Source organism: Peromyscus eremicus, chromosome 2, assembly GCF_949786415.1.
Source record: "Peromyscus eremicus chromosome 2, PerEre_H2_v1, whole genome shotgun sequence".
NCBI lineage: Eukaryota > Metazoa > Chordata > Mammalia > Rodentia > Cricetidae > Peromyscus > Peromyscus eremicus.
This window is the reverse complement of record NC_081417.1, coordinates 64,601,242-64,613,609: the sequence shown is the minus strand read 5'-3', so window position 1 is coordinate 64,613,609 and position 12,368 is coordinate 64,601,242. Positions and strand designations below refer to the sequence as shown.

Below are 12,368 nucleotides of genomic sequence, written 5' to 3'. Positions count from 1 at the left end.
AGGACCACACGCCTAGCAGACTCGGAGCCAGGAGCTGAATGGAGACCACAGTCTTAGGCCTTTGTCCCTAACCACCATGCCATACCACCTACCTTATAAAGATGGGATGGTCTCAAATAGTCTCAAATCTAGACAACATCTTCAGGAGAACTCTGTGCTTCCTGTTCCTTCATTTTCCCCCCACTTAACAATGAGGTATCAGATATGGATGCCATCTCCCAGGGGGGCAGGCTGTCCCGCACGTTAGGTCAGGGGAGTGTGCTCTGCAGTAGCAGTGGCTACCAGGAGTGGCCAGAGTGATTGGAGAAAGAGGTGAGAGCCGTGCTGGGTAGAGGACACTCAGCAACCTTCACACTTCAGTCTAGGCTAGCAACTGTGGGATTCTGAAACATCCAACGGCAAAAAGAGGTCGAGCATGGTGACCCACATCTGTAATGCCAGCACAGGAGAATCAGGAGTTCAAGGTTACCCTCAACAACATAGTGAGTGAGGCCAGCTTCTGTCTCAAACAAAACAAACAAAAAAAGAGGCAAAGATGTAGTTTTGTTCTCCAGTGGCTCGGAGATGGCCTGGTCTGGACAGGAACATACAGGAGAAGGGGTGTGGTTGGCACCCTTCAGCAAACCTCACAGAGGTTTGTCCTGGTGCCACCCTGTGCACAAAGAACCTTCACCATCTGTTAATGACAACTAGGGGCGGGGGGGCTTACCAGACACTTCTTTGTCTAAACAAGTCTTGGTAAGAGATACACAGCCAGACTGGAAGACAAGGCACCCCCTGCTTCTGACGACCTCACCCAGGCTTATCCTGTGACTAGGCATGCCCCGCGGCCCCCTCCTCCCCCCCCCGGTACAGCAGCAAAGCCTTGGGAGACTGTGGGCAGTCACTGGTGTCACCACAAATCACCCTGACCCCTGAGGTTTGGGCTCTGTATCTGTTCCTGTCATTTTCCTGTCCCCACGTGTGACGGTGAATACTGATTGCCAACTCGACTGGCCATCACGTAGCAGACAAACCTCTGGGCACGTCTGTGAGCAGTGTTCTAGATGGGATTAACCGGGGTGTGATGACCCACCTTAGGTGTGGGGAGCACCATTCAGTGGGCTGGGGCCCTGGACTGGATAAAAGCAGAGTTGAGCTGAGCATCAGCATTCATCTCTCTCTGCTTCCTGACTGTGGAAGCGATGTGACCAGCTGCTTCAGTGCTCCTGCAGCCATGGCTCCCCGCTGTGAGAGACAGTACTCTTAAACCATGAGCCTTCCGGCTGCTCTGGCCAGGTAGTTTGTTACAGCAATAAGGAAAGTAATCGACACACCACGGTCCTTGCCACCCACCTGTCACTCTTCCTAATGGCAGTGTGAGCAGATCCAAAGTCTCCTTTCCCACTTTTTTTTTTTTGTTTGTTTGTTTTTTGAGACAGGGTTTCTCTGTGTAGCTTTGTGCCTCTCCTGGAACTCACTTGGTAGCCCAGGCTGGCCTTGAACTCACAGAGATTTGCCTGGCTCTGCCTCCCGAGTGCTGGGATTAAAAGCATGCACCACCACCCAGCCTCCTTTCTCACTTTTGACTCTGCTGTTTACAATACATTGGTGGCAGCCTGGGAAGCTAGGCCACCAAGCCTGTTGGAATAATGTGCCCCTGAAGATTCAGTTTTCTGGAGCTGGAGGCAGGAAGGACTCAGACCAGGTCTTATACCTTCCTTCTGACTGTTCATAGCCACGTGGAAAGGAGCTGGTGTTGGTGAATGGTTTTTTTCAGACACACAGGACAGGCTACCACTGAGCATTGGGTACTGGCCAGGAGAAGCCTGGTGAGTTTTGGATAACTATTTGTTACATGTGTAAGTGACATGGCCAAGATGCTCCTGGCATCATGAGGCTGTCCTGAAAAGCAAGGACTGTCTCCTATGACAGCTCAGTTCCAGAATAAGGGATAGCAACTTCATGCATCTTAAATATCATTCTCCTAGACTGTGAGTGGGCCCCTTGGGGTATAGACACTGTCTGGCTCTTAAGAAAAAAAAGTTAATTTTAAATCAAAATGTTAATTTTGAATAGAAAGTAATACATTCATGTGATTAAATATTCAAACTGTACAGAAAAAAACAATATAACGAAAACTACGCCTCCTCCTTGCCAACCTCAGCTCTCTCGTTCAGCTTTGTGTAAACATGTCACCTTAACATTTTATTTATCTCTCAGCACATGGATCTGATCCAATTTTTTTACTAGCAGAGACAAAACGATGTAGTACAGAATCCTCTTGCATTTTGTTTTATACATTTAATCATATATGTTGGAGATCTCTCCATAATCCCTACATTCAAATTCCTTCTTCTCCTTATCCTTCCCTCCCCTCCTCTCCCTTCCCCCACCCCTCCCTTCCTTCTAATTAAATGCAGATCCTCGTGTGTTTGCTGTGTATCTCCACGGTAAAATCTTAGACTCAGAATTGCTAGTTAAAGGGAAGGTGCAGTTTGTATTTGTGGTTCACCTATTAAAACAGAATTTATGGGATGCACGATGTGGGCAGAGGAGTTTAGGCCCAGAAGCCAGAACCTCAATCGACATCCAACTCACCCTGTCTTAGAGTTTCTATTGCTGTGAAGAGACACCATGACAACGGTAACTCTTATAAAGGAAAACGTTTAATTGGGTTGGCTTACTTATAGTTTCAGAGGTTCAGTCCATTATCATCACGGCAGGGAGCATGGCAGCGTGCAGGCAGATGTGTTGTTGGGGTAGTAGCTGAGAGTCCTACATCTTGCCAGCAACAGGAAGTTGACTGTGACACTGGGCGGTATCCTGAGCATAGGAAACCTCAAAGCCCTCCCGCCCCCCAACAATGACACACTTCCTCCAACAAGGCCATATCCACTCCAACAAAGCCACACCTCCTAATAGTGCTACTCCCTATGAGATTATGGGGCCAATTACATTCAAACTATCACACATACTTACTAACTGAGCACTTTTATTTTAAATTAAGGGTTGCAAAGATTTCCATCTCCCAGAGTGGCTGTGATGCTTAACCAGAATGTATACACAGAGCCCCTGGCTGAACTCAGTAAGAGCTACATGTATGGTGTTGTTGTGGTTGTTTCGGGGACTGTTCTCCTGTCCGAGTCCTTTGGACTCAGGGGCACCACATAGTGGATTTCAGATAATGCATGAACAAGTGAGTGGACCAGCCCGCAGTTGCCTTGTGGCTCCTCCTGTGGCAAGCATGCCCCCCTCCCATCCCTGAATCAGGATCAGTCTTGGCAGAAAGGCCCAGAGCAAGGTGTGGTGGGGCTGCTTGTTGGCTTTGCTCATTGGAGCTCTGTCTTCTTCCTTTCACCGTGTTGGATCAACAGTTGCCGGTGCAGCCAGAGTAAGCCACAAGATGCACCAAAATATTGAGTAAGCCCAGCATCTGCTCCAAAACTCCAGGCAGATGAAAGTCATTCTCTTAAACCCCAAACACAAGGACTCAGCGATACATCTTACCTAGCACAGGCGAGTTCTGGGTTTAATCCCCAGGACGCTCCAAGCACACAGGCTAGCTAGTCAGGTATAATAGCACACACATATAATCCCAGCACTTGGGAAGCAGAAGCAGGAGGATGTGGAGTTCAAGGCCAGCCTCAGCTACCTAGTGACTTTAGAGTTTGGGCTACAGAGGACTATCTCAAAAACCAAAACAAAACCAATAAACAAAAGAAAGAAAAATACAAAAGAACACAGGACTGGGGAGATGGCATGGCTCCCAGCGACTTCAGAGAAGTACATGAGGTCTGCCCAGATGGAGGACTGGGCGAGTGGAGATAGAAAAGTAAAGGCACCCAATTACTTACTGAGTGCTCGTATTTGTCTTTCTGGCTCTTCAGATCCAGGCTGCACTTTTAGTCTGGCTACTAAGAGACAGGCCAGTCAGAATTAGTTACATGTGGGGAATTAGTAACTTGGGAAAAAGAAATGTAGGCTTATTGTTTCTAGATAAACAACACTCCCTAAACGAACGGCTGATAAGCCTGGCATTAGGAGCCTGCCAGACCTCCTGTGATGGCTCATCTCAATTAGCTGGTCACTGTCTGTAGGCTGAGGTGGGCTGCTACCGCACGGCCCCGTGAAACAGCACACCCTTTGACAGTGACAGGTCCAGAAGAAGAGGGACTCCTGAGCAGCAGCCCGCTTGTCCATCTCAGCTGCCAGTGGGGGCTGTGAGCTCGTGCTGTGTGCACTGTGTGCAGGCAAGAGAGGCCAAGTACCAGGCCTTGTTCCCTCTCCGAGTCCTTGGCATTGTTCTTCCATTTCCCCCAAAGTGGCAGTCGTCCGTCTTACTAAAAATCTTCAGCTCACGTCACCGTCTCAGGCATGGTTCCTGTAACAGGTGTCAGATGCACCCCTGAACAGTTACAAACATAATTGCTTTAGTCATAACTGCTATAACGAGATACTAGGGATAAATAACTTTCAGAGAGATGTGTGCTCAGTGCACAGTACCGCAGTTCCCAGCCTAGGATCCAGTGGACTCACCGCTTTGAGCCTCTAGTGGGGATGTTGGGTCGCGGTGGTGTGGCGTGTATATGGAGGTCATTCTACATCATGACCAGGAAGAAAAAACTAAAAAAGCCAGGGTCCCACAATCCCCTTCAAAGACACGCCCCAAATGGCCTAAGGACCTCCCCCTGGGTCCGACTTTCTTACAGTCACACCCTTTCTCCAAGGGTGCCTCGCTGGGGACAAAGCACAGGACCTTTGACAGACACTGACCCAAGCCACAGCATGAATATTCTACCAGTACAAATCTGACAATACATAAAATGAAGATCTGATTCTGTTTGTTAACTAACTGGGAAATTTGTTGATTCTCAGACTACTTGAGAAACAGGGATTTATACCCTCTATCAGGAAAAGCCTTTATAAACGTCTTTGTGGGCTGGGGAGACGGCTTGGTGGGTGACGGCATTTGCCACAAAGTCTGATGACCTAGAACCCACATGGTGGAAGGGAAAAATCAGCTTCCACAAGTTGTCCTCTGGCTACCAGACGCATGCTATGACATGCATGTACACACAAACACTCATGCACGAACAATAAATGTTTTACCTGCATGTATGTCTGTGCAACGCATGTGTGTCTACAGAAGCCATGAGAGGGCATTGGATTCCCTGGAACTGAAGTTACAGACGGTCATGGGCCTCCATAGCTACACAGGCACAGAGACTCAAACCCAGGTCCTCTGGAAGAGTAGCTAGTGCTTAATTACTGAGCCATCCCTTGAGCCCCCGAAATCTTTTTTAATTAAAAAAAAAATAATAAGCCGGGAATGGTAGCACATGCCTTTAATCTCAGGTCTTAGGAGCAGAGGCAGGCAGATATCTGAGTTCGAGGCCAGCCTGGTCTACAAAGCAAGTTCTATGACAGCTAGGGCTACGTAGAGAAATGTCTCAAAAAACAAATAAACAAAATAATATTTGCGGGTGGGAGTTCTGGGGATTGAATCCAGGTCTTATGTGTGCTAGGCAAGCACTCTATCATTGAGCGGTACTTCCGATTCCTCAAGAAAAGCTTTTTAAAATGTCAGCATAAGAACCAGATTGAAAACAAAACTGGTTAATGTTCTATGAGGCCTCTCTGCCAAACCTGGAAGAGTATCTCTCTCATCCAGCAGAAATCTGCATATTAGTCTGGGCCCCCACTGACTCTGCCACTGAGGAGTACCCTGCCACACTGAGGGGTCCTGTACACTGCCCACCTTTATGACTTGTTTAAGTTGTGAGGGATGTTCCGCAACTCACAGGAGCAGGGTCTCTTATGGCTCTTTGACTGTGAGCAGGGGGCTCCTGGGAAGACACCATGAACAGCCCTGGGGGAGGAAGAAGTGTCTGCGGTCATGGTGACAAGGACATGAGGGGCAGGAGCAGGTGTGTTACCTTTGCCCTCTTCAGTTCAGCCAAAGTGGACCTTGGCATGGCGTGGGGGTGGGGAGGCCTGGGAGCAGCTGCTAGAATGGTGGGAGAAAAGGGGACAGTGTGGTCCAGGGCAAGTGGGTGTCATAGAGCAGGGGGCAGAAAGTCAGGAGGGCTCAGAGACTGACTGGGTGTGGAGAACGTCTCACTTTCATAAGAAATTTTCTCACTTTGAAGCCAGAGTGACCAGGCAGCGAGGAGTGTCACCCACAGGAGTGAAAAGGCAGGGTAGCCCCAGGAAGCTGACTGGCTCCCACCCGTCTTCCTGAATGCCGTCTGTGTTTTATTTGGCCCTCCTCCACCACCAGGGCTTTCCTCTCTGGCAGGTACCTGGGCCCTGGGCAGCAGGGTCTGCTGACCCTGGGCAGCAGTCCTGACTCTAGCCAGTCCTGGCAGTGGATGGAGCTGCTGCTGGTGTGAGGTGGGTCAGATGGGACTCCAGGGCCTTGAGGACGGGTAATGGTGGAAAATTGGAAGTCTAGGGGCTAAACACTTGGACATATTTTCTTTGTTTTCAGCACATATATTTAAGTTTGTTTTTAAATTTTTTAAATAAATTTTATTATAAACCCTTGCAAAAAACAATTATTTTTAAAATTTTAAAATCACATTAGTTATGAGCATTGACATAATTGAAATACTCCCAATGAAATGGAACTCTGTGGAAAGCAGGGCTCCCACTACTCCCAGTATCCAGGCAGGTACTGCACACCCATGTCCATACTTAGAGAGGAGACCGACCGTGGCAATGGTATGCAGGTCAGCAGCCCCATCTCCTTCAAGAAGTTCCTTTCCTGGACACGTGGCAACGAGACTGACTTCGGAACCTCTTTTTACTGGGTGCCGCTCAGAGGCTCTGGGGCAGGGCGGGGGTGGGGGAAGCTGTGTGAAGGTATCAGGCAGACACTGATGAGTCTATCTTGGAAGCAGCCGTAACCAGCCTCTCTGCCTGTCCCTAAACCGATAATGAGCCCACCAACTTGTAGGGTATTGGCATGGGAAGAACCTCTTCCAACTGGTTCCGCCATTGTCCTTTATAGTTAGAGCAGAGGAAGAGACTGCCACAGAGACCTCCCTCCTGTGGGCAGGACCTCCTGGCTACCAGGGGCTGTCAGGACCAAGGACAGCAGCCCCCCCTTGGTCAAGGAGCCATCTCTAGCTTCCTGTGCACCCACCCCACCCCACCCCAAACCCATTCACAGTTAAGGACTGCCCTCCAGTGAGAATGGAGTGGTATGTCCGTCCTTTCCCTCCCACTCACCGTCAGGTAGGTGGAGGGGGAGTTGAGTCTGTGCCCCATGGCATTCAACGTGAAGGCTTTGCACACTGTCAGAGTAATGAATTCTGCAAGGGCTGGAAGGAAGGGCTGGAGGAGTTTTGTGTCATGTGTCTAAGAGTGACAACCCCCAGTGGTTAATTACTGCCACACGATGAGAACCGAGCTGGTAGCAAAATGAGATAAGTTCATTATGAGCTAAATTTGAAGTTAATTGGATTCACACACTCCCCCCCCACACATTAGTATACATACAGACTACCTAGGAAGGGGCTGTGTGGAAAAAAAAAAGTTGCATCTGAGCAGAAACTGGTAATCGGACAGGTCTGGTCATTTTATGGAGGTAGCAAGGAAGAGCTTCTGAGGTGTGAGTAAGAGGGAGCCATAGCTCTTTCAGCTGAGCAGAACTGAATCGTTGGGTTAAATTCATCTTAGTGGACACTTTCTGAGCACCTACTGCATACCAGGCCAGGAGAGGGGAGGCAGGGGACAACAGTAGCTCCTGATCTCTGGAAAGCTCCAGTCCAGAGACAGAAGGAGGACATGAGTCAGGGTGCAGGGAAGGAATGTGGAGGGATCTGGTGTCAGAAGGCCAGGGTTTGGGTGTGGCTCCGTTCCTTACCAAGGGTGTGAACTTGAGCGACTGTCTGAACAAAACCTCTGCACCTTTATTCTCGTGTCTAAACGGCTGGTAATGGAGCTTGTCTCAGGACGGCGTTGAGGGGTAAACGAATGAGTATCTACAGAACACAATGTGACGTAGAACACAGCCCACACTAGAAACATAGCTGTCATTGGAGATTAGGCACAAGAAGTATTGGCCCAAAGTATGCCTCATAGGAACCCCTGTGGCTCTTTTGATTGGCCAGGGTCCAGGGATGCCCAGAGTTAAGGTGAGGGAAAATAGATACCACTTCTGCATGAGAAGGTTACAAGGAATTCCCGGATCCATTTGAAAACAGTCATAAAGAGTGTTTCATCCCCTAAAAGAACTTTTTCCAATTGTAGAAAGAGACTCAGATAATTTTATTACTTTCCTAAAAATCACACAAGTAGTAAGTAGTGGAGGTAAGATTTGAACTCAGGCCTGTGTGTCTCCCAGACTGGACCCCTCCCTGACACATTCTAGGGTCTAGATTTGGCTCTAGAGGTAATTGGGGAAGGTGTGTGAAAGGGAGTGGTTAAGGGGGTGGTGGAGTGGGGGGGTAGGGGGTGGAGGGTTTGCTTCCTGGCTCTTCAGGCCTGACCCTCACAGAGCTGACCCAGCATCTCCTCCCTGGAGGTAAGGCTGCCCTCTGGCGGCCATGGCCCTCAGGTCAGCTACGGCTCGTCTGCCCACCCCTGCCCTCTCCCTGAGGTGCATCCCAAACCGGCTCACACTTCCCCATTCAATTGTTCATCCACATTCACACCCCTTCTTTGTCCCTCCAAGACTTTCTTTCTGTGACTTTTGGAATCTGACCTGGGGTTTTCTTCGCTCGTCAGCTGGCGGGTACATAAGCAGTCTCCATTGTCTGGCTATCATCACAAATAATGCGACTTTGAACCCTCACACACAGGCTTTCACAGGGACAGTTGGTCCCATTTCTCTTGGTTACACAACTGGAGGGGAATTGCTGGGTCACGTGGGAACTCTGTGTCCAGACTTCCTGAAGTACACACACCCTTTCACATTCCCTCCAGCGGGAGATGAGAAATCCAGTTCTCCTCATCTACGGAAGATTATATTCTGTCTTTTAAATGCGACCGTCCCGGTCGGGGAGAAACACTGTGTCACCACGGCTTTGATTTGCATTTCCCTAATGGCCAACGGTGCTGAGCTAAGTCTGGGCTTAATCTGGGCTTCCATTTGCTCCTTTTTGTCCACGTGGCTATGAACGTCCTTAGCTCATTTGAAACTGGTTTGTTTCTCTCTCTCTCTTTTTTTATTAATTTCTGACTTTTTAATATATTCTAGATGAAGCCTCTTATGAGAAACTTGATTTGCAAATATTTTCTCCCATGCTATGAGTCATCTTCATTTTCTTCTCCTTTTAAAACTTTTTTAATAAAAAAAAATTTTAGACAGGTCTCACTATGTAGCCCTGTCTGTCCTGGAACTCGCTCTGTAGACCAGGCTGGCCTTGAACTCACAGAGATCCACCTATCTCTGCCTCCTGAGTGCTAGTATTTAAGGCGTGTGCCACCACCCCCAGCTCATCTTTATTTTCTTATTGGTGTCTTTTAAAGCATAAAAATTTTAAATTTTAATTTGCTCATTTTTTAATCACTTGTGTGATTTTTTAAGAAAGCCTGGCTTAATCCAAGTCCGTGGATGTTAATTGTTTCTTCTGAGGCCTTCGGTCCATTCTGAGTTGTGTTAAGGCAGCATGAGCACCTCTGGTTTTGAGTCATTACCTGCCTCTCCACACATCTAGCCTGGAGGGGACCTCAGCCACTCTCTCGGCTATGTGTAGCTCTGGGTTTCGTCTCAGAAGCACATGGAGTTTGTTCTTCTGAGTAGTGTGAGGAGTGGTGTGAGGAGCTTGCTCTTTTTCCCGTTCAGGGTGGTCTGGCTAAGATGCCACTTCATTTTCGAATACTGACTCCCGGGTGTACTTAGGGTTGTGCCTGTCTTTTCGTTTCCCCTTTTACGTGTTGATTCTTTCCTCCTTCCCCGGGTTTCTTTTACTGCTTTTTCATCTGGCCTTCTGAGTTGAGCTCTGTGCCAAGGTTCTGATTTTCTGAACCTTTGCTTGAAGGATCAAGGTTTTAAAGTGTATGTACCAGCCGCAAAAACTGTTGACCAAACATGACCCAAAGGGCAGACACTGGTTGAAGAATGAGCCAGATCCCAGGAGACAGGTGCCCCAGAGTCCAGGCCAAACCTTGCTCAGATTCTCTGAGTCTCCATGGGTACACCCTGCCCTTCTCGGGGCCCTGGTCTCCATCTCGGGCAGCTGGGGAGTGCATGAGCAACTGTACTAGGTGGGCTTCACCACACACCCTCCATACTCTGGGAGACATGTCTGGCACCCCTCTTTTGTCTTTACCCTCAGAAAAACATGTTCACTATTAAAAAAATCTATGTAGTCAAATTTCCTTCTGGAAGATGGAGCCAATAAGTAATGGTGACGGTGTCCCAGTTGAGAGATGGGACTTCAGGAATCATGGCCAGAAGTACAGATAGTCCCATAGCAAGGGAGGGGCGTGGATGGATTGGCTAGCCAGACAGACATAGACACTGGTTCACCGGGGACATCTCTTCTCCTGTAAGAAAGGACTCATATCAGTACCTCAGCTCCTCGGGGTGTTGAGGGCTGGAGGCGTTAACCCTTTCAAAACCTTGGCAAGAGCCTCGTGTTTCATAATTTCTTTGTAAGTGTTCTTTGCATGCAATTGTCATCATTAGGTGGGAACCTGGAGTCAGGGACAGGGTGGGGAGATACTGCCCAAGTTGGTGGAGATGCTTCCACGATGGCCAGAGGTGCCCCTCACCAAAGCAGCCCCTGACTTTGGTTGTCTCACAGACTGGCTACTGACATCTCAGCCCTGTGCCGAGTAGTCCGATTGGTGCCCATTCCGCTTCCTGAGACACCGTCACAGTTCTCCGCCACCGCCATCCCTGGTCACTGACTCTGTGAAGGAGATTGAGGATGAGAAGGCCTTAGGCTGGGGTAGGCACTGGGCTGAGGTGTCTGCTCTGCCACAGTCCTTGTGGACCCCAAGCCAGTCTATCCCCTTCCTCTACGGCCTCAGTTTTCCATCTGCAAAATGGCAAGAAGAGCCTGGTCCAGGGTCCCCTCTTGAGTCTGTCCTTGAACAGGAGTGGAGGGGGCTGCGTGGACCCCCAAGACTCTTGCTTCTTCAGCAGAGTGGCTTCTTTCACTAAAATGATTTAGCCCTGTGCCCTTCTGACCTGGGGGTACAAAGACTTGACTTGGAGCTCCGACTTTGCAGAGAGGCACGGGAAGCCTAATAGGGCAAACCTCCTCCATCGCCTCTGGTCCTGCAAGCTGGAGCTTTCAGTTTCGGCTTGGCCCTCCTTGAGAGGCTTGCCTGGGTGCAATTCGTGCCGAGGATGAGGGACTCCCAGAGTTAATCCTGGGGTGTTGGCTCAACTCCTACATCTCATGTAAAGACACGTGAGTCAGGGTGCCCAGTCCAAAGCCCCGGAGGTGATAAGCTGGGGCAGGAAGGGGACCTCTTTTGGGGATTGTCAGGAGTTCTTGAAGTTCTGGAAGGTTGGCAGACTGGGAGTTGAGGCAGCTTCCAGGATGGTCACTGACGGATGGCACTAGAAGGGCTGTGGAGGGCATGTTCATGTTCTCACACTACACACTGGATTCTGTTCTGTGGGGGGACATTGGTCAGTGATGGCCCTCCTCTGGCCACCTCTTGGCGGGGCGGGGCTCAGAGTCCCTACTTGTGTACTGCTGGATTGTAGGAAAGATTGACAAGCGCTCTGGCCCTCATCTTGGCTCTGCACGATCAGCAGTCACTCACTGTCCAGCCCACGGGCCCCTTCCGACTCCCCGCCCCCTCCCTATCCTCAGGGTCCACACCCTCGTCCCAAATCTGCACCCTTTCCCACCACTTCCCGTTTCCCATCACTTTGCTTTTTAGGGTTAGCTGTCCGTTCTCTCCCCCAGGACAGCGTCTTCCTTCAGGGTCCAGTAAGGGGAGTGCTTTCTCAAGGTCTCCCTGTCGTATATAAGCTACAGGAGGGTTGGAAGGGCCACAGGCCCTGCTCCTTCCTGAGGGGACACAGACAGGGACATGATTGGGTCTTTCCTTGCTTACAGCATTCTGCTACCTTGAGATTCCTTTCCACAAGCCTCTTGGATGTTTGGTTACCCTGTGGACTTACTCATAAAATGCTGCTATGTGCCACAACGTACCTGCTCTGCCATGGGTCCCTGTGAGACCCAAGCCACTCTCTCCTTTTTTCTATTTAAGGTCTGTTTCATCATCTCCAAAATGTCAGCTTGGGCTGGCCAAGGAGAGTTCTCAGTGCTCTTCTTGCGCTGATTCTTGAGCAGAGTGAAAGACTCTTAATGGATTCCCACTTCTCCAGCGGGGCCATGGTGATGGACATGAAGTCATCCCTGCCCTCGAAGAACTGGGAGTCCCCACTTGAGAGTCAGGGCCTTCACCTC

The 12,368-nt window shown here is 49.5% G+C and overlaps 1 protein-coding gene across 2 annotated transcripts in view; it reads left to right on the top strand.

The window, feature by feature from the left end:
* The window catches only part of Pax5 (paired box 5), a 177,079-nt gene that overhangs the window by 123,935 nt on the left and 40,776 nt on the right, over nucleotides 1–12,368 (top strand). The window lies entirely within an intron of this gene.